This window comes from Sarcophilus harrisii, chromosome 4 (genome assembly GCF_902635505.1).
Source record: "Sarcophilus harrisii chromosome 4, mSarHar1.11, whole genome shotgun sequence".
In the NCBI taxonomy this organism is placed as follows: Eukaryota; Metazoa; Chordata; class Mammalia; order Dasyuromorphia; family Dasyuridae; genus Sarcophilus; species Sarcophilus harrisii.
Window position 1 is genome coordinate 310,092,535 of NC_045429.1, and position 22,610 is coordinate 310,115,144.

The 22,610-nt window shown below is 36.7% G+C and overlaps 1 protein-coding gene across 5 annotated transcripts in view; it reads left to right on the top strand.

The window, feature by feature from the left end:
* The first annotated feature begins 1,756 nt into the window (after positions 1-1,756).
* Positions 1,757-22,610, top strand: part of CEP112 (centrosomal protein 112) — a 605,978-nt gene continuing 585,124 nt past the window's right edge. For all 5 annotated transcript variants that reach the window (XM_031965673.1, XM_031965672.1, XM_031965678.1 and 2 more), the window contains exon 1: positions 1,757-1,872. The gene's annotated coding sequence lies outside the window, so the exon portion shown is untranslated. The remainder of the gene's footprint in view (positions 1,873-22,610) is intronic.

Genomic DNA, 22,610 nt, shown 5'->3' on the forward strand with positions numbered 1-22,610 from the left:
GGACAGAACTCCACAATAAAAAGATAAACAATTATGATACATCAATGTACCAGAATATTATTGTAGTGTAAGAAATGACCACTGTGATGTATAGAGAAGCAAGGAAATTAGGGAAAGAATTGCAAGACCTCATGGTATGAAAAGCTAGGAAAATAATACACACAATAACTTCAAAAATGGAAATAGAAAAACCAACAATCAAAAAATGATTGAAACTGAATATTGAAAAATTATAAATAATGGGTTATAGAGAACTTTGGATTCAACGAAGAGATATGAAGAAGACATTTGTGTTTCTTTGCAGGGGTCATTGCATATAAAGTCAGTTTTTTTTTTTTTTTTTGGTATATTTATTGGCTCTAATAGATTCTTTTTCTCTTTAAAAAAAATATTACGAAGGAGATGGGATGCAGGGGGAAATCTAAATGATATAAAAACAAAACTAATAATACTTTGAGGAGTTCTGTATCTTCTGGGATTTAATTAATTGATCATTTTAACTAGAATCTACTTAATTCCTTAAGTTTATCCGATTTTATCCTTACGAAAACCCTGGGAATCAGGATGCTACTATTACCTTCATTTTACAAATAAAGAAATTAAGACAAGCAGGTTAAAAGATTTGGCCGGGATCACACAATTAGTAAGAGTCCGAGGTTGCATTTGAATCCAGATCTTCCCAACTATAGTCCAGGGCTTCTTCCACTGCACGGCACCAATATCAAGTATCACCTCATAGAGGCTATTTATTCTTTGAAAGTTCCATGAAGGAAGAGTTTTTTTGGATTCTTTAAGCCCCCTAGTTCCCCAAGTTCCAAGCTCAGGATTCTCCTTAGCCAATGGGTGCATAGCGGTATAAGTTAATTACACTGAAACGCAGTTGAGGGCAGTGATTTTCTCTTCTGTCCGGAATAAGAGCACGCAAACAAGAGAGACTTTCAAGCACCTGAACTAATTCCCGCCTAGAGCCCAGAGGGGTTTACTAAAAGCTGAATTTTTTTTTTTTTGATTTTAGTTATTTCCAAGGATCTCCATGATCCCTTTTTTTTTTTATTTTAGTTATTTCCAAGGATCTCCATGATCCCCTTTTTTTTTTATTTTAGTTATTTCCAAGGATCTCCATGATCCCCCTTTTTTTTTTATTTTAGTTATTTCCAAGGATCTCCATGATCCCTTTTTTTTTTATTTTAGTTATTTCCAAGGATCTCCATGATCCCTTTTTTTTTTATTTTAGTTATTTCCAAGGATCTCCATGATCCCCCTTTTTTTTTATTTTAGTTATTTCCAAGGATCTCCATGATCCCTTTTTTTTTTTGATTTTAGTTATTTCCAAGGATCTCCATGATCCCTTTTTTAAAAAAAAATTATTATTATAGTAACTTTTCATTGACAGAACCCATGCCAGGGTAATTTTTTTACAACATTATCCCTTGCACTCACTTCTGTTCCGATTTTTTAAAAGCTGTCTTTTTAAACTCGCAGACTAGTTCTCCAAGTCAGGTACTTTCCAGCTAGGAGGAATTAAGGGTTTCGAGGGGTCTGAAAGGGAGGGGCCCTGTGGCTCCGGGGAAGCCCGAGCTGCGCAGACTCGCGAACTTGGAGGCGGGCGGCGTTGGTGGGAGGGAAGGGAGATGACATTCTGGGCGGGTAGCTATAGCAACGGCTCCATCCATTGGCTGTCCAGGCATGGGGGGCGGGCCTTCGGGGACGGAAATCCTTCTCTCCATCCCATCCCACTACCCCACCCGCTGGGCGGCCCAGGCAGCTGCGGCGGCAGAGGAGGAGGTGTAAGCTTTGGTTTGAAATCGTTTGGCGGCGGAGGCGGCGGCAGCCGCGGGAAGCTGAGAGGACGGATGAGCATAGGGGTGCCAGGTTATTGCCTTTTAGGATTTTCATTCCTCTGCCGTGCTAATCAGGGTCCCGAGTGGGAGCTGGGGAGGCAGGGTCCCCTGGTGTGCCCTACTGTGCGGGGTCTCCTTCCTTAGACGGGACGCGAGGGAGGAGGAGCACCCTCCCCCTCCCCCCACTTACTGCCTCTTGTCTGGGAGGGGCACGCAACCGGACTCACCGGGGCCCAGGCAAAGCGTGGAATTCGTGGGAGCCTCTAGATTCCAGAACGTTCCCCGTGAAGGGAAACACGAGGCTAATGTCACTGTCTCTCCTTGTAGCTGCCTCTGTCTCTCTTCCCCTCCCCCCTCTCCCTCCACACCATTGGCTCTCAGTTAAACTGACAGTCGATCTGAACTCAGTCAACAAATATACCTTAATATCCTTCTCTATTTGGTGCCGGGACTTAAAAAGACGGAAATACCACTTGCCCTCAAAAAACTTTTATTCAGTCAAGGGGAGGAAAATTGGCTGGAAGCATCAAGATAGTGCGATCTCACGATCTCACAGTAAACCGATAGAATTGGTTGATCTGAACTTAACAGTGAATCAATGGACATTTATTATCTGCAGAGTTCCAGGCACTGGAGATAGCAAAGAGGCTCACTAATGGAGGCAACAAATATATAAATATCAATAAACTCTGTGCAATATAAATGGAAAATAAAAGGGAAAGCACTAGAATTAAAAGAGGTTGGGAAAGGCTTACTATACAAGATGAGACTTTAATGTGGTGATAAAGGAGAGCATTCCACGCCTGGGAGGACAATCAGGAAAAATCCTCAAAGTAAAGAGAGTTCTTTTTCAGTGTCACTGTATTAGAGAGTGAAATAAAGTATCAGAATAGAGGATTTTGTAATTTGATCCTGGAGGCAATAGGGAGTCAAAGAAGTTTATTGAGTAACAGAGTAACATGATTGTACTTGTGCTTTAGATGGATGAACTATGTGAGTATTGCAGTTATGAGGGCATGTACCAGATTGGGGGCAGTGTCAGAGGAAATTAGGAGATTTCTTCAAGAGATATTTATTGCAAAGATGAAATTGGTGGCTTTTTGCAACAGATTGGGTGGGGCGCGTGTGTGTGTGTGAGGGGGGGGGGAAGAGGAGGAGAGAGAGGGAGAGGGAGTGGGGTAGGGTGGAATGTGAGGAGGAAAGATTTGACAATTGATTGGCTTTAAGGTATAACTGAGTGAAGAATTGATAGTGCCAAGGCTATGAACCTGGGGAAATAAACGGTTTAGAAATCCTTCACAGAAATCTGGGAAGTTTAGAAGAGGGATATATTATTATTATTTTTTAAAAAGATAATGAGTTCTATTTGGACACAGTAAGCTTAAGATGTTTAGTGAATATATAGTTTGAAATGTCTAATAAGCATTTGATATTTAAGGAAGAGACTTGTTAAACAGATTTGGGACTTATCTTGGGAATTTATGAAGTTAAGAAGAGAGTGTAGTTAGAGAATATCACAAGATAAATCCTTAGTATATACCAAGAATCAGGTTGGGGGAAATGATATGAATAATGAATAGTGTCAAAGTATCCTAAGAAGGAGCAGTGATATAAATATGAGAACAGTAGATTCTCATATTCAATATGAGATTCAATAGTAGAGAAAACTCAGAAAAGAGAGAGCATTTGGAAGGAGAAAGAATGAGGACTGAAAAGACGTCATTGGGTTTGGTAGTTAAGAGATTATAGGTAACTTTAGAAAAAGAAGTTTCAGAGGAGTTTTAAGGTCTGAAACTGACCTATAGAACATTTAGAAGAGATGGAGAGGACAGGAAGTGGAGGAAATGAGTATAGGCAGCTTTTTCTAAGTATTTGGCTGAAAAAGGAAGGAGAGATGAAGATTTTTTTAACTTGAGGCTGAGGCTTGTCCAAGTTTGTTAAGAATGGGAGAGGTGAGCATGTTTGTCAACTCAATGAAAGGATTTTAAATTGAGTTAGGGATTAAAGAGAAAGGAGATGATTATGGAGGCTGTCAGCTAGGGAAGATGGGAAGAAATGGAATCAAGGACACATGGGGGATTGGCCTTATTACCTCTTTATCAGAGACTGGAAGGGTTACATGGAAAGTAAGGGATACTATCAAAAGATTTTGAGATGTAGGGAAGTAGAGAAGAGAGAGCTCAGTGTAAAAGTATGAAGTGTGGTCCTCAGCTGAGGGAGGAGGAAGTAGGAGGCATGGGAAGTTTAGATTTAGAACCACTTCTGTGGGAAGTGGGACATAGAATCAAATAGGGAAGTATAAAAAAGATTTCTTTATTTCAGTGATGACCTAGTTGAGGATAGATAACATAAATATGTAATGACTTAGGTAATTCCTTTGGTCAACTTCTTCCAGTTTGGTTCTAAAACCATGTGACTAGGAACAGAAGAGACAGGTGGTGGGAGTAATCCATGGCTAGGATTTGTCACAGATTATGTATTTTAAGAACAGAGGATACCATAGGCTTTAAGTTGGTTAACTATAGGGAAAGTCTTTAGGCTATATACCTAAATAACATCCTTATATATATAAAGTAGGGGTGATAGATTTAAGGGATTAGATTTGATAGGTATTAGAGAGAGTGCCTGAAGAACTTTGAACAGAGGTTCACAATGTTATACAGGAGGCAGCAACAAAAACATTCTAAAAAAAAAAGAAATGCAAGAAAGCAAAATGGTTGTCTAATAAAGCTTTATAATAACCACAAAAAGAAGGAAAGTGAAAGGCAAAGGAGAAAGGGAAGATATATGGAACCAAATGCAGAGTTCTAGAGAAAAGCAAGGAGAGGTAAGATTTTCTTAAAGGTAAACAATGTAAAGAAATAGAAGAAAACAATAGAATGGGAAAGACAAGAAATCTCTTCAAGAAAATTAGAGATATTAAGTGAATGTTTCATGTAGAAATGAGTATGAGGGAAGCTAGGTGGTGTAAGGGGAAAGAATACCAGCCCTGGCATCAGGAGGACCTGAATTAAAATCTGGCCTCAGATATTTAATACTTCCTAGCTGTGTGATCCTGGGCAAATCATTTAACCCCAATTGCTGCAGCCAAAAAAAAAAAAAAAAAAAAAAAGTACAAGATGAAAATGGTATGGACTTAATGGAAGCAGAAGAGATTAAGAAGAGGTGGCAAAATCTTATTATAAGATTATTATAATATAAGAAATATCTTAACATCACTGATAACCAATAACCATAATGTTATGGTTACTGATTTAGAGCCAGACATCCTGAAGAATGAGCTCAAATGGGCCTTATGAAACATTGCTAACAATAAGGCAAATAGTGATAGAATTCCAGTAGAGCTGTTAAAATATTGTATTTACTATGCCAACAATTTTGGAAAATTCAACAGTAGCCATTCTGTTGGAAAAGATCAGTTTACATTCTAATCCTAAAGAAGGACAATGCCAAGGAATGTTTAAAATACCAAATAATTGCACTTATTTCATATGCCACCATACCTTGACATTAAGATTCTGAAAGCTAGGCTTCAGCAATATGTGAATCAAAAATTACCAGCAGAAAAAACTGCTTTTTGAAGAGACTAAGGTACTAAAGGCCAAATTACCAATATTTGCTGGATTATAGGGAAAGCAAGGGAGTTCCAGAAAAAAAAAATGTCTACTTCTGCTTTATTGACTGCACTAAAACCTTTGACTATGTAAATCACAACAAAATGTGGCAAGTACCAGATCATCTTACTTGTCTCCTGAGGTACTGGCCACAGTTAGAATTGAGCATAGAATAATTGACTGGTTTAAGGGTAGAAAAGGAATATAACAAGGTTGTATATTGTGTTTTATTAATTTAACCTATATTCAGAGTATATTGAAATGCCGGGCTGAATGAATCAAAAGGCAGAAATGAGGTTTCTGGGAGAAATATTAACAATCTCAGGTACGCAGATGATATCACTATGGTGACAGAAAATGATGAAGAATTAAGAAGTTTCTTCATGAGGATGAAAAGAAAGAGCATGAAAGCTGGCTTGAAGCTTAAAAAACAAACAAACAAACAACTCAAAACAAAAAATTAAGATCTTGGCAACTGGTTCCAAAATTCCTGGCAAATAGAGGGAGAAAAAAAAAGCACTATCAGATTTTCTATTCTTGGACTCAAAGATGACTGTAGATGATGACTACAGCCATGAAATTAAAAGCTTGTTCCTTGCTGGGAAAGCCATGGTAAATCTGGATAGCATACTAAAAATAGGAGACATTATCTTGCCAACAAAAGATCCATGTAACCAAAAAAATTTTTTGCCCCCAGTGGTAATATATGGCTGTATTAAGTGGACTATAACTTAATTAACTAATTAAAAAATTAACTAAATTAATAAACTAAACTGACTTAATGCTTTTGAATTGTGGATGAAGAAGACTTGAGAATTCATTAGACAGCAAGGAGATTAAATTAGTTAATATTTAAAGAAACTAATTCAGGCTATTCACTGGAGGGTCAGCTACTAAAGATGATACTTCAATACTTTGGCCATGTAATTAGAAGATAAGACTCATTAGAAGAAACCCCAATGTTGGGAAAGATTAAAGGCAAAAGGAGAAGAGGAGAGTAGAGGATGAAATGTATAGTTAATGCAAACAACAAAAATGAACTTGGACATACTTTGAGAGGTAGAGGAAGATAGAATGGCCTAGTATGCTTTGGTTCATGGGATCATGAAGAGTTGGATATAACTGAATGACTGAACAACAATTACAGCAATAAAAGGTTTGGAATAGGGAAGGCAGGATAATATTGCTTTAATCAATTTTTAGGTTTTCATATCTGTCTGACCATTCTTCTGTCTCTTTTTTTCCCCATTTTCATTTAAATCATACCAATTTTTTCAATTAGATCACATATTTAGGTTATTTACTTAGTGCTCTTATTAGCTTTCAAAGTTTCAATGATCATCTTGATGGAGATGACTCTGAAATCTACTTATCCTGTTCTTAATTTCTCTCTCATTCTCCAGTCTTGTGTGTCCTTTGTCTTTTTAGATATTTTAAATTGGATGTCTTGTAAACACCTTAAGTTCAATATGTCTAAAGCTGAACTCATAATCTTCCCTCCCCTAACTCTCCTTTCTTTCTGACTTCTGTATTACTGTGGAAGATACCACCATATTCCCAGGAACCATTTTTGCCACCTGGTTGTCATCTTGATTCCTCTCTCTCATGTTCCATGTCCAAGCAGTTGTCAAATCCTGGCATTTCTACCTTTCTAATATCTTTCATATATGTCCTGTTCTTTCCTTTGACACTGCTACCATCTCCCTGCCGTCTCTTTCATCACACCAATCTATTCTCCATTCATTTGTCAAAATGAACTTTCTAAAGCACAAGACTGATCATGTTATTTCCCTTTTCAGTCAACATCAGTGGCTTCCTGTTGCCTCCCAGATCAAATATACAGTCTTCTATTTGACTTTTAAAGTCCTTCAAAACCTGACTCTTTCCTACTTTTTCAGTCTTTTTACCTTTACTCCTTTCTTCATATTCTGTAATTCAGCTGATACTGGCCTCCTTGCTATTGCTTGCATATAAAACTTTATCTCCTAAATTTCAAATGATTTTTGTTTTTGTTTTATTGTTGTATTTTTTACATTGTAAATATTTACATATTATTCCCAATTCCTGTGAGAGGTCTCTTGTAACAAAGTAAAACAAGTGAGTAAAGCTATTAATGCAGTGACCTTATTTAAAGGTATTTGTAGCATTTCACATCTGTAGAAGCACACTCATCCCACCTCTCTATTTACAAAAAAAGCAACAGCTGAAATCTGGTTTCTCTCCATTCCTCACTTTATCACTGGGGGAAAAAAAGGAAAAAGTTTCTTGTAATAAATATGTAAAGTGCATAAAACAAAATCTGTCATTGTTTCCATTCAGGAATATGTCTCATTCTGCATTCAGAATCTTATTACTTCTGTGTTAGAGATAGCATGTTTCATTATCAGGCCTTTGGAATCACAATTGGTTGTTATTGGTCATTGTACTGTTTATAATTCTTATAGTTTTCAAAGTAGTTTGTTTTTATAGTTTTGTTATTGTTTAAATTGTTCTCCTGAATCTGCTCATTTCATTCTTCACCTTTTTATAAACATCTTCAAAATTGTTCATTTTATACCATTTGATGTTATAGGTTGGAAGAATAATAATTGCTCATTGGTAGCATAAGCCAATAAAATAAAAATGACAACGCGGCCTAAAATCTTTTTCATATTCAATACCATACCAATAAAACTATAAAAAGATTATTTTACAAAACTAGGAAAAAATAAAATTCATCTGGAGGAAAAAAAGGTCAAGAATCTCAAGGTTAATAAAAAGAAATGGGAATAAAGTGGACCTAACAGTGCCACATCTCAAATTATATTACAAACCAATATTTTTTTTCCTATTTAATATTTTATTTTTCCCCAGATATATGTAAAATAATTTTTAACATTTGTTTTTTAAACTTTGAGTTCCAGATTCTCTCCCTTCCTTCCTCCATACTTCCCTCCCATTTTAGAAGGCCCATGTGAAGTTTATTTCCATAAAAGTATTGTTGCAAAAGAAAACATAGATTTTCCCCCTTTTCCCCCCAAAAAAACCTTTAAGAAAAATAAAGTTTAAAAAAAGTATATCTCAATTTGTATTCAGACACAATCAGTTCTTTCTCTGGGTATGGATAGCATTTTTCATCATAAATCCTCCAGGGTAGTCTTGGATCATTGTACTGCTGAGAATGGCAAAGTCATTTACACCTGCAAATCAATAATTATTAAAACAGTTTGATACTTGTTAAAAAATAGAGATCAATTATTGGAATAGATTAGGTAGACAACAACTAGCAGCAAATGTGCCTAATAAAACAAAAGATCTCAGCAACTGGATTAGGATTTATTCAACAAAATTGCTGGGAAAATTGGACAACAGAAGGGGAGAAATTATATGTAGACCAAAACTTCACATCTTTTTATTTTTTATTTTTATTTAATAGCCTTTTATTTACAGGTTATATGTATGGGTAACTTTACAGCATTAACAATTGCCAAACCTCTTGTTCCAATTTTTCACCTCTTACCCTCCACCCTCTCCCCCAGATGGCAGGATGACCAGTAGATGTTAAATATATTAAAATATAAATTAGATACACAATAAGTATACATGACCAAACTGTTATTTTGCTGTACAAAAAGAATCAGACTCTGAAATATTGTACAATTAGCTTGTGAAGGAAATCAAAAATGTAGGTGGGCATATATATAGGGATTGGGAATTCAATGTAATGGTTTTTAGTCATCACCCAGAGTTCTTTCTCTGGGTGTAGCTGGTTCAGTTCATTATTGCTCCATTGGAAATGATTTGGTTGATCTCATTGCTGAGGATGGCCAGGTCCATCAGAACTGGTCATCATATAGTATTGCAAAACTTCACATCTTTTACAAATATAAGCTCCACATGGGTATATGATCTTGATATGAAAGGTTATTTTATAAGCTAATTAGAGGGGGCAGCTAGGTGACATAGTGGATAGAGCACCAGCCCCATAAAGTCAGGAAGACCTGAGTTCAAATCGGGTCTCAGACACTTAGCATTTCCTGGCTGTGTGATCCTGGGCAAGTCAATTAACCCCAATTGCTTCAGCAAAATAAAACAAAGAAATAAGGAAAAATGATTTTTTAATAATAGCTTTTTATTTTCAAAATACATGCAAAGATATTTTTCAGCATTCACCTTTGCAAAACCTTGTGTTCCAAATTTTTCTCCTTCTCTTCTACTCTCCCTTTCTCCTAGACCAAGTAATCCAATATAGTTTAAAGACGTGCAATTCTTTTATACATATTTCCACATTTATTATGTTGAACAAGAAAAATCAGGTCAAAAAGTGTGAAGACTGAGTTGGTACCCTGGATACTTTAAAATCAGCCAGACTCAGGATAAGCAAAAGCCTTTGGTCTTTATTCTTTGTTGAAGCCAGAGGAATGGACATGGGAATCTCCACACCTCTCTTATTGCTCTCTCGGCCAGGAGTCACCTGGCTTGTTTTACTCCACACTCTAATCCCTCCTCAAAATCTCTCTATTCAGCAACAGATTGAGCCAGCACAGAGTGGTGGGACATGCCATTTTCCAAGCAAATGCTAATAGATTATTGTCCAATTGGTAATTAGCCTTAAATGCTCCGACCTCAGTGCATCAACTCAGTTTCAGCCCATTACAAAAAAGGGGAAAAAATTAGAAAAAAAAAAAATAGAACAAGCAAACAAAAAAGATGAAAATACTATGTTGTGATTCACACTCAGTCCCCAGAGTCCTCTTTTCTGGATGCAGATGGCTCTCTTCATCACAATTCTATTGAATTGGACTGAATCACCTCATTCTTGAAAAGAGCCATGTTCATCAGAGTTGATCATCACATATTTTTGTTGTTGTTGTGTACAATGTTTCCTTGGTTCTACTCACTTCACTTAGCATCGATTCATGTAAGTTTTTCCAGGCCTCTCTGAAATCAACTTGCTAATTGTTTCTTATGGAATAATAATATTCCATAACATACACACACACACACACCTACCTTTTTTTATAATCTCTTTTTTTTGGGGGGATACACACCCAGTAGAGATACTGTTGGATCAAAAGACATGCATAGTTTGATAGCCCTTTGGGAATAGTTCCAAATTACTCTCCAGAGTGCTTACTATATCAAATAATAGTGTTAATAATGAACATTTTTGCTTGATTCCTGATATTCTTGGGAAGGCCTTTAGCATTTCTCCATTATTTATAATTATAGCTCTTGGCTTTATATTGGTACTATTTAGCATATAAAGGAAATACCCATTTATTTCTATACTTTATAAATGTTCTTAACGCTGATGAGTGTTATATTTTGTCAAAACCTTTACTTCGAAGGTTATGACAGAGAAGGATGTAATCTGTATATAGCTGAAGCCATCTATTTTGACTCAATTGTCCCCCTCTTTTTTTTCTCTCTGATTCTTGCAATTTCATATTCTTTCCTTGCTTGAAAGTCATCCGTTATCTTAAAGAACAATTTTTTCCCTTGTAGAATTATACTCAATTTTACTGGGCTTTTGATTTTGGTAATAAGCTTTTGTCCTTTTGCTTTTTGTAATATATTCCTAAAAGATATGTAAGAGAATTGGGTTTCTCTTTTCTGGGCCTTTTCAAATAGTAGTCTTGCAGTGAAGTGCATTTTGCAAGATCACATAGCTGATAAATCTTCTGATTTATCACTACTTCTATTGTTCCTTGCTGACATCACATTCTATTGATGTATTCAATGAAAACTAAGATTTTTGTGATTTATGGTAATCAGTGAAAAATAGTAACAATGTAATTATTATTATAAAAGAAATGAATAAAATAGAAAGTATGGCATATCAGAGTATCACAATTTACATTTATTCTGAACCAATAAGTACAGTATGAGTTTAGGCATAATGGAGAATTATAGTTTAAAGTATTAAGTTGTTTTAAAATCAGTTCTTTAATGTGCACAAAGTTCTGGGGAATATAGAGGTCAAGTAGTACTTTTGAGTTCCTGTCTCCTAAGGCAAAATTTCCCTTCCCCTTATACCTCTTTCTGTGTTTTCATTTTCATCCACCTCAATGGATGAATAAGATCAACCACTAATCTTGTGGAGCTAATAAACAGCTAGCATAGGTAAGGCAAGTACATAAATGGTAATAATACAAAATAGAACAGTAAAGAAGATAAATAGTAAAGAATATGAGTATGTAAAAGGGAATATTGTGAATCAGAGAGATTAAGATAACAGCCTGTAAAATATAACTTTGTGATTAGTTGTTAGTAGAATTATTTATTTGTATGTAAGTTACAAAAGGACTCTTGCTTTATAATTCACTATTCATCTAAAAAATTCATCTAGTGACCAACCTACTAATTTATGAACCTTTTCAGATTTAATTAAGTTGGTTCTGAGACAGCAGAATCAGTCTGTTGCTGGGACTGTTTTCATCAATTTTTGAGAATTTTCATCAAGACAGAACCAATCAAAGATTAAGCAGATGCTTAGTGTCACCCTGATGGTGGCCCTAGACTGCACCCAGAAGACTGAGGATTTGAATACTAGACCTGACATTGCATGTTCCATGTGAAGGAGAATTTTTTTTGGTGGGCTTCATCCTCTGGCATTTTGTAATGTAACTAAGGAACTGATGTCATTTAGCCTAGCTCTTGGGGAAACAAAGGCTAGACTCTGACACAAACTCCCTATTGTGCCACTTTTCTCATTCCTAATCCTTGGGTTTTGGAAAATGAATGAATGTTCATGGTGAGAGAATATCTCTTATCATCTATAACATAAGATCTTGGAATATAGAGGTCAAGTAGTATTTATGAATTCCTATCTCCTGAGGCAAAATCTTCCTTCTCCTTATACCTATTTCTGTGTTTTCATTTTCATACACTTCAATCTTTTTACTTCTTAGTCCCTTTCATCTCAGAGGAAGAGGTGGTCCTTTTTCTTTCCAAGGCCTCTTATTTGCCCTTGTGCTCTCTATTCTCTTTCCTCCCATGTCCTTGAAGACATTGTCCATTTATCACTACTCTGTTTCATTGTCAGTTTTTCTGTTTACTTACTTTGGAATACTTCTATAAAAAACAAACGAAAGAACCAACCTTCACTTTCTCCTTCCATTAACTCAAGCTGTTATAAATCTTTTCCTTTTCATTGTCAGGCTTCTAGAAGAAATTGTCTATGCCCATTTTTGTTGTTTCTTCACTTTTCATTCTACTCTGCCTTCTGATACCACCATCACTGGAAAGACTTTCTAGAGTTGCCAATAGTCCCTTTACTGCTAAGTCTAATATCCTTTTTTTTTTTTTTTTTTCCTTTATTGGTTTAAACATCTTAGCAGTTTTTGATTCTATTGACAATTCTGTCCTTTGGATGCTATACTCTGCATTCTTTGATACTGCTACTAAATATTCTCCTGCCTAAACAATTCTCCTTTGCTAGATCATCATACATGTCCTACTTCCTTCCCATGGATGTTCCCCAGAGTTTTGTCTATATAGTCTCTCTTTGAAAACTTCAATAGTTCCTGTAGGTTCAAATATCATTTCTATGCAAATGACTTTCATATCTATATATTTAGCTGTAAGTTGAGTCCTGCACTTCACTTATGTGTCATTAATTGCCTGCTAGATAATCTCTTCCAAGTGTTCTGTAGGCATCTCATATTCAATATGTCCAACCAGAACTCATTTTTCCTGCAAAGCTGCCTCTCCAAACTGCCCTACTGTTATCCTTGACTCTTTCTCTCCCCCTCCCCCATTCATTCAGTTGCCAGGTCTTGTTGATTCTGTCTGCATGACATATTGTCTCCATTTTTCTAGGCCTTGATCACTTTTACCTAGACTGTTGTAATACCTTTATAATTTATTTTCTTGATTCCATTTTTAAAATTCGGATCCATTTTTCCAATAGTTATCACAGTAATAATAATTAGCATTTATATAGTGTTTGAGGTTTGCAATTAAGGCCCTCTTTAATCTTTCATCTTCATATTTTTTTAATCTTATACTAATGACTTATTGTTCAAATATAACACTCTCTTTTTTCGGTATACTTATGAAAGCTATCTCTAATACCTAGAATGTACTTCCATCTCAACTCAGCTTCTCAGAATACATGTTTTTCTTCAAGATTCTGCTTAGGAATTCCCTCCTCCTTGAAGAGTTTTCAGGTTTTTTTTAACCCTCTCTTTCTCTCCTAACCCCATTATTTTATTTTTTAAACATTATTTTATTTAAAAGAATAAAAAAAACAGAAAAGGACAACAAAGCAAGATAAAATAGAACATTGTTTTGTGCCCTGTGGAACATCAAAGACGATTCAAAATATATAACAATATATTATCTGTTCAAGAAAGGATATATAATAGTAGAAGAAATAAATATCCTTGAGTGTCTGTCTTTTCTTTACTTCCTTGTAGTTTGTTCTTTTATTGTCTGCTGTGCACTTTTTTTTACTTTGTTCTTCCCCACCCCTTTAATCACTCCCCCACCTTCCACAAATAGGTTTTAGTTAAGTAAGGATATGTGTGTGTGTGTGTGTGTGTGTGTGTGTGTGTGTGTCTGTCACACACACACACACACACACACACATCTTTCCTAGCCCTGCTAATGCTTTACTTTATTCTGTTCTTTAACTTGACTTGCTTTTACTTCACCTCTCCCTACCCATGGATCCCTCCCTTGTCTTCTTCCACCGGTGCCTTTTTGAACTTCATTATGTTATCAGAAGACCTATATTCAAAGCTTTTCTTATATCATAGAAATACCTCCTGGAATTTGAGCTCAGTCTTCAAGAACTTAAGGTCACCTATCATTAACTTTTTGTTTAGTTCAATACATTGTAAAATAGAATTTTATTATAATTTGTTGGAATCTTTACAAAGTGTTAAGACATTGGAGTTGATAGAGACAATAGTTATCTGGTTTGGCATGGTTCAGTGTGATTGATTTGATCTTAGAAAGAGATATTTTGGGCCAGAACTTGAAACAAGGTACTAAGTGGAACTGATAGAAACAATGCTTGTGTTCACACCTTTAGAGAGCTCATAAGTATCTAAGTACTCAATGGAATTCACACGTTTGGGAGAGTCAGAGTTTAGAATGAGATAACCGAATTCACACCTCCCTTAGGGCCAGAGAGCACTCTGGGAGATAACCCAGAATCCCTCTCCCTCCAGAAGGCGGAGTTAACTTTTGGGAGATCACATATATAGAGGGAGCTTTTGGAACTTGGGGAGTTACTTGAGTTAGTTACTTGAGGAGTTACTAGAAACTCTGGGAGCTCAAGAGAGTTTCACTTGGAGATGGAGAGAGCTCTTGGAACCCACAAGCCCTATCTTTGAGGCAAGAGATTAATTGCATCTTCCAACTTGGTGCTGACTGGAGGCTGAAGAAAGCAGAGGTAGAAGCCAAGGACAAAACTGCAAGATCTCTTGGAGCCAAGCAGAGAGTTAGGCCTCAACTAATTGGGGTGTTTTGGAAGGAGAAATAAATGTTTGCATTTTTAACAGCTGGCTGCATTTTGGAGTAATTATTGATTGTAACTGAAACTAAGGCTGCCTCCAGAAAACCTTTACATTTTGGCGCCCGAAAGGGACTTGAACCCTGCACCCTCAGCAGATTTCAGTAGAAAAGCCTCTGATCCTGATTTAAGTGGAAAAGCCTGTGACACTGATCGAGTGGAAAAGTTTCCTCAAGGCAGAAATTTGAGTACAACAAAGAAATTTTGTTAAAAGAATTAAAGTAGAATTTCGGCTAAGATGGGATAGATCTTTAGAAAACAGCCTTCTGTTTCTGTACAAGGAAAATGTTTAGAGAGCATTGTTAAAGTTATAGAAAGCAAAGGTTTGATTATAATTATGGAGCAGATCACTGAATTTTTACAAACTGTTAAGAACATATGTCCTTGTTTCTCTCTGGAGAAAGAATTAGATCTAGATGAATGGGAATTAGTAGGAGAGGATCTTTGTCAATTCTGTAATAAAAATGGCCCTAACTCAATTTCTAAAGACATATTTAATACATATAATTTAATACAACTGGCTATAAGAAGTTATTTAAGTGTTAAAATGAAAAAGAAGAAAGTGCCAACTAAACTAGGTGATAAGCAGGAAAATTCAGATAAGAATGGAATTAAGTGCAATTCTGAGTGTGATACTTCACAGCAGGAGAAATTAGATCATTCCTCATCTCATGAAGAAGAAGAAGAGAGAGAGGCAGAAACATAGTCAGCTTCTCCTGTGAAACAGAATATGACAAGGTTAGAAGAAGCATTAATTAAAGCAAAAAATAAAAGAGAATATATATCTGATTTTATACATGCATATCCTATAATGGAAAAGCTTGACTCTTCAGGTCAAAAAGAGAGACAATACACTCCCTTTAATTTGGAAAAACTTAAAGATTTGAAAAAGGGTTGCACTCTTTATGGGACTACATCATCTTATGTGAAGATGTTGCTAGATAATTTGTCTTATGAAATCCTAACCCTGAATTATTGGAAATCCATAGCTAAAACATGCTTAGAACCGGAACAAAATTTGTTGTGGCTTTCGGAGTTTCATGAATTATGTAGGATTCAAGCCCAACGCAATAGGCAAACAGGAACTATTGGACAAATCACTTTTGACCAATTAGCTGGTGAAGGTCAGTATGCAGAGAATTCAGAACAGATTTATTATCCCATAACAGTGTATGAGCAGATTTCTAAGGCTGCAATAAAAGCTTGGAATTCTCTCCCTGGACAGAAAGATGGAAATAAAGCTTTCACAAAAATAGAGCAAGGTCCCAGTGAAACTTTTGCAGATTTTGTGGGACGTTTACAAACAGCTGTAATCAGAACCATTGGAGATAATGCTGCTACAGAAATAATGACAAGACATCTGGCTAAGAAAAATGCCAATGAGATTTGCAAAAGAATTATATGGGGACTAGATAAAGATGCTCCTTTAGAGGAGATCATAAGACGCTGTGCCACAGTGTGCATAAATGCTTATTATACCCAAACTGTGATGAGCATGGAAAGACAAGGTCCCTCTTGGCAAGGGACTTCTAGAGAAATTCGTCGATGTTTTCAATGTGGAAAAGTTGGACATTTGAGAGCTCAATGTAGATATGGAGATAGAGTGAGAAGACAGGGTGAGAGAAAACCCAAAACTCCATGTCCAAAATGCAATCAAGGCTTTCACTGGGCCTTTGAAGGTAGATTGACTCAGAGAAGTGAAAGGCAAGGCCCAGCTCCTAAGTATCAACCCCAGGTGGGGCAAGATGGCAACCGAGGTTACACCCAGAGAGCCTTTAGTGAGATATCAGCCAATCAGAAAATCAGCCAAAAGGCAATCGGATGGAAGAAAGAGATTACACCATCAATCCGCAAAAAGGCAATTGGAGAGTTAAAGGGGATTGCAATTAGGAAAAACAGAGTTGTATGCAGTAGAGACTACTGAGATATCCCCTGGAGAAGTGAAATCTGATCCTGTTCAGCCTATGGATCCCTTGCCTCCAGGCACAGTAGGCTTGACCATTTCACCTCTGGAGAGTGCTTACAAAACAGTGGCCATTCACACACTGATGTGGGAAACTGGGGAATCTGTAGCTAATATCTCAGTCACTAACACAGGTAGACAATCTGTGACTTATCAACCAGGGGAAGTAGTAGCATCAGGCTTACTACTACATACCCCTAAAAGACAAGCTGATGACAGTTGCCCAGATTCTGACTTCAAGCAGCAGAGTCCAGGAATATTTTGTACTGCAGCTGTGACAGATGACCAACCTATGCTCACTATTTATGTGAATGGAATACCATTAAAAGGATTGGTAGACACAGGTGCAGATTGTACTGTCATTAGAGGTGCCAGCTGGCCCAGTCACTGGCCAAAGATTAAGGCCAAAGACACCTACATGTCTGGTGTAGGAGGATCAATAGCAGCAGAAGTTAGTGCTGCCCCTATGAGATGGACATTTGAAAATGAAACAGGAGTTTTTACTCCTTTTGTGGTTGAAAAAATCCCCATCAATCTGTGGGAAAGAGACATTTTACAGTAGATAGGATTACAATTAAGTACTTAGGCTTTTTAGGCAGGGGTGCTGTTGAAGGCCTGCCAGCACTCTCACCTGTTCCTATTCAGTGGAAAACCAGTGTGGGTAGAACAGTGGCCCTTAACAAGAGATAAAATTCAGGCCTTAGTAGATATAGTGCAAGAGCAACTTGACCAAGGACATCTACAGCCTTCTCTAAGTCCTTGGAATTCTCCAGTATTTATTATAAAAAAGAAATCTGGAAAATGGAGGATGTTAACGGATTTAAGAAAGGTAAATGAACAGATGGGAAAAAGAGTTCCCACAAACTATGGGAACTCTTCAGCCTGGACTTCCATCTCCTACTCAGTTGCCTAGAGAATGGCCTCTTTGGGTTATAGACTATCAAGGATTGTTTCTATTTTATCCCTCTAGATAAGGAGGATATGAAAAGATTTGCCTTTTCAGTGCCCAGTGTTAATTTAGCTGAGCCTTATGAAAGATATGAATGGACAGTTTTGCCACAGGGAATGAAAAATAGCCCTACTTTGTGCCAAATGTATGTTGCTGCTGCTCTTACTCCAGTGAGAAAAGCATTTCCAAAGGTAATATTGTTGCATTATATGGATGATATTTTGGGGTGTGCACCTGAAGAACAAATGTTAGAAGCATGTCTACAAAAGACCATAGAAACGCTAAGAAACTACAAACTTCATATCGCTACGGAAAAAATTCAAAGGCATGCTCCTTTTCAATATTTAGGATATGAAATATATCCTAAGGCACTTACATTACAAAAACTGTCTTTAAGAACAGAGAAGTTAAATATTTTGAATGATTTCCAAAAATTAATAGGAGATATCCAATGGATGCATCCAGTGCTAGGCTTAGCTACCAATCAATTGCAACCCCTATATGACATTTTAAGGGGAGACACTGCTTTAAATTCACCACGCCAGCTTACAAAAGAAGCTCGAGAAGCTTTGAGAGAAGTTGAACTGGCTTTATCCAATGTGGTTGAAAGAGTCATTTAAAAACCCTTGGAAATAACAGTTTTTGCTACGAAAGAGGCACCCATAGCAGTCCTTCATCAAGGAGACAGTGTGATAGAGTGGGTGAACCTCCCAGCATAACCAGAACAAAGCCTTACTCCATATCCAGTGCTTGTGGCTAGAATTTTATTAAAGGCCATTAAGAGAGCAATACGATTATCTGGGACAAGACCTGATAGCATATAACCTTTTATACTAACACACAAATTAATGTATGCTGCGAGACCATCCCAGAGTAGCAAATTTTATTGGCCACAGCTCCAAATTTTGCACATGGGTCTCCATTAAAGATGACCAGACTATTACATAATTGGCAATGGATTTTTCAGGAGAAGGTTTCTAAGATTCCTCTTAAAGGAACCCACCATCTTTACAGATGCACCTAAACAAAATATTTGTGCTGTATACTCCTATGATTTAACAATAAAGAGTAGTCAGAACTCCTTTTCACTCCACCCAGCAGAATGAATTATATGCAATCATGTTAGCTCTCACTTATTACCCAGGCAATATAAATATAATATCTGATTCAGCCTATTCGGTACGTGTGGTACAAAGAATTGCCACAGTTCAAACAAAATTTGCAGCTTCTAATATATATCAGCTCTTCAAGGAACTTCAAGAGCAAGTGAGAAAGCATCCAGGCAAGATTTATATCTTGCATATCCACTCACATAGTGGACTTTCAGGTCCTATTTTTGATGGAAATTCAAAGGCAGATAGTCTTTTAACTGTTAGCTAGTACTCCTTTGTTTCAGAAGGCCCAGGAATCCCATTCTAAATACCATCAGGCTGCTTGAGCTTTACATTTACAATTTGGGATAACAAAAGAGGAAGCTAGGAGCATAGTAAAAAGCTGTACAGCTTGCCTTCCTTTCCAAGCTCTTACGCTCCCCCCAGGGAAGAATCCTTGTAGTTTGAGACCCAATGAAATCTGGCAAATGGATGTGACCCATCATAAATCTTTTGGTCGTCTGTCTTTTATCCACGTTGTGGTAGACACCTTTTCAGGATTCACTTATGGAATGTCAGCAGCAAAAGAGACAGCCTGAGTGGTCACTGAATTCCTCATACAAGCATTCGCAATTATGGGTGTGCCACAAGAAATAAAAACAGATAATGGACCCGCATATACCTCCAAACATTTTGAACACTTTTGTGCACAGTATAAGATTTTACACACCACGGGCATACCCTTCAATCCTCAAGGTCAAGCAATCGAAAGAAGAAACAGAGACATTAAGACACTCCTCCAAAAACAAAAGAAAGGGGGAGCCACGGGTAACCCTAGAGAACTTCTAAATTTAGTTCTCTATGCCATTAATTTTTTAATTTTTGATAAAGATGCACTGGCTCCAGCAGACAGGTTTTATAACCCATCAGAAGAGCAGTGTCCAGTGCGAGCAGCTCCACTATCTCTAGATAATTGCCAGGTGATATGGAGAGATCCAGAAAGTGGTGAATGGAAGGGACCAGATAGGTTAATTGCTTGGGGAAGAGGATTTGCTCGTATCTATACAGGAGGAGAAGGAATCAGATGGGTGCCAACGAGCTGTATTCACCTTGTCCATCAGAGAGAAACAGAAAAAGAGAAAAACCTCTAAACAAAGGAGAAGATTCAAGAAACATCTGATACTGAAAGAGCATGGCTGATAATGAGACTGTTAAAATAACTTTAAAATCTATTATTGGATTCTTGGCACATTAATGGACAATGGATTTCTTTGGGACTATTTCTAGGACTTATGGACATGTACAAATTCTCATTTTGATTCATGTTATTTGTTACATTGCTATTAGACTGTGTTATATTGATGGGTAATGGGTTCCTTTTGGACTATTTTTAGGACTTATGGACATGTATAATGCTGTATATGAAAAATTGTTTACCTCAAAGCTTATAAGAATCATTGGATTCCTGGCACATGAACTAATAGACAATGTGTAAATCTGTAAATTCTCATGTTAATTCATGTTGTCTGTTATACTACTACTAGCCTGTGTTATATTGCTATGTGCTTATGTAACTATGTGTAATGCCTCCCATATTGATGGATTTATGTACACCTTGTTTCAAGTGAGCCCCTTTAGAAATTCGCTAATCTGATTTGATTTTCTATTTCCTTTGGTATTTTCATCTCCCTTACTGAGATGTCAGGGAAGGCATGATTACCTTTTTGGAGTTCTCACCTCCTTAAGAAGTCAAGGAGGTTATGACCACCTATGTTCTAAATCAAAAGAAAAGGGGAGATGTTGGAATCTTTTTACAAAGTGTTAAGACATTGGAGTTGATAGAGACAGTAGTTATCTGGTTTGGCATGGTTCAGTGTGATTGATTTGATCTTAGAAAGAGATATTTTGGGCCAGAACTTGAAACAAGGTACTAAATGGAACTGATAGAAACAATGCTTGTGTTCACACCTTTAGAGAGCTCATAAGTATCTAAGTACTCAATGGAATTCACACGTTTGGGAGAGTCAGAGTTTAGAATGAGATAACCGAATTCACACCTCCCTTAGGGCCAGAGAGCACTCTGGGAGATAACCCAGAATCCCTCTCCCTCCAGAAGGCGGAGTTAACCTTTGGGAGATCACATATATAGAGGGAGCTCTTGGAGCTTGGGGAATTACTTGAGTTAGTTACTTGAGTAATTACTAGAAACTCTGGGAGCTTGAGAGAGTTTCACTTGGAGTTGGAGAGAGCTCTTGGAACCCACAAGCCCTATCTTTGAGGCAAGAGATTAATTGCATCTTCCAACTTGGTGCTGACTGGAGGCTGAAGAAAGCAGAGGTAGAAGCCAAGAACAAAGCTGCAAGATCTCTTGGAGCCAAGCAGAGAGTTAGGCCTCAACTAACCAGGGTGTTTTGGAAGGAGAAATAAATGTTTGCATTTTTAACAGCTGGCTGCATTTTGGAGTAATTATTGATTGTAACTGAAACTAAGGCTGCCTCCAGAAAACCTTCACAATAATTTCTCCGAGTGGCAACAGATTTTTGAAAAGGGGAAAAAAATCCCCAAATGGCTAACTCCATTATTATATTTTATTATTATATACTTTTTACTGTTATATACTATTGACAATTTGAGTAAATATCGAGTCATTAGGACATGGCCTTTGGCATCTATACAATTTGACCTTATTCATCAGCCTTTTGTACTATGCATTTCTCAGTAACAAAAGCCATTTAAAACTTTTTTTATATCTTTGTTTTTTACTTTATGGCCTACTGAATGAGGACAGCTGATTTTGACTTTGATACAGGTTCAAGATCATTTCCTTCAAGAATTAATTAATCTTTTTTGAGTCTGAGAAATTACATAAGCAGTACCTCATCTTATGTCTATTAAGACATATTTTTCCATCCATGAAGTTTGAGTTTATTGGGCCACTCTGTTCCATAAAACATGTTGCTGGGGAAGTAAACATATACAACTCTCATTTTATGGTGAAAACTCCCAGGAAACTGCTTTAATTGTCTTCTGTACGTGACAACAGATTGGATGAACTGTTGTAAGTTTTACCAGTATTTCTACCACTTGTCTACCTGTAACTTTTTTCTCTTCTTTCCAGGGCTCAACATTGATGTTTGAAATCCTTTTGAAGGATTTATAATAACTATCTGGACCATTAGACATATGTCAAAATTGTCTGGGATGTTGAAAATCGAATTGTTGAGAATGGTCTTCATTCTCAACAGCATGAATGGGTCAAAGAGCTATTATATTTATTTGTATATGTGCTGGATCTCTCCCTCCCTTCCCCTTTTGAATCTTATCATCTTCTTAAGAATATAAGCTTCCTGAAGAAAGAGAATATATTGATTTTTAAATTTTTATGTCCATACACAAAAAAGAAACACGAATTAGACATTTTATGTTTTAATGTATGTTTAGTTTCAAAAGATGGTGGAATAAACCTAAGGAAAAATAACTTTTTACCACATACCTATTAATAGTTTCTCTTTTGCATTGTTCTTAATTTACATTCTGCTATTGGTAGGGAAGCAGTTTCATTTTGGAAGTCTTTGTGCATGATTCCCATTTAGGACTTTTCACTGTGCTGCTGCATTAGATAAATAAACTACCAATTCATATGTAGT